Genomic DNA, 846 nt, shown 5'->3' on the forward strand with positions numbered 1-846 from the left:
TATAGTGTAAGTGTACGTTGTGTAGTGTAATGTAGTGTAAGTGTACATTGTGTAGTGTAATGTAGTGTAAGTGTACATTGTGTAGTGTAAGTGTACGTTGTGTAGTGTAAGTGTATGTTGTGTAGTGTAATGTAGTGTAAGTGTACATTGTGTAGTGTAAGTGTACGTTGTGTAGTGTAATGTAGTGTAAGTGTACATTGTGTAGTGTAATGTAGTGTAAGTGTACATTGTGTAGTGTAAGTGTACGTTGTGTAGTGTAATGTAGTGTAAGTGTACATTGTGTAGTGTAAGTGTACATTGTGTAGTGTAATGTAGTGTAAGTGTACGTTGTGTAGTGTAATGTAGTGTAAGTGTACATTGTGTAGTGTAAGTATACATTGTGTAGTGTAAGTGTACATTGCGTAGTGTAATGTAGTGTAAGTGTACATTGTGTAGTGTAAGTGTATGTTGTGTAGTGTAAGTATACATTGCGTAGTGTAATGTAGTGTAAGTGTACATTGTGTAGTGTAAGTGTACGTTGTGTAGTGTAATGTAGTGTAAGTGTACATTGTGTAGTGTAAGTGTACGTTGTGTAGTGTAATGTAGTGTAAGTGTACATTGTGTAGTGTAAGTGTACATTGTGTAGTGTAATGTAGTGTAAGTGTACGTTGTGTAGTGTAAGTGTACGTTGTGTAGTGTAATGTAGTGTAAGTGTACATTGTGTAGTGTAATGTAGTGTAAGTGTACGTTGTGTAGTGTAATGTAATGTAAGTCTACGTTGTGTAGTGTAAGTGTACGTTGTGTAGTGTAATGTAGTGTAAGTGTACGTTGTGTATTGTAATGTAGTGTAAGTGTACGTTGTGTAGT

Source organism: Sander vitreus, chromosome 3 (assembly GCF_031162955.1).
Source record: "Sander vitreus isolate 19-12246 chromosome 3, sanVit1, whole genome shotgun sequence".
In the NCBI taxonomy this organism is placed as follows: Eukaryota; Metazoa; Chordata; class Actinopteri; order Perciformes; family Percidae; genus Sander; species Sander vitreus.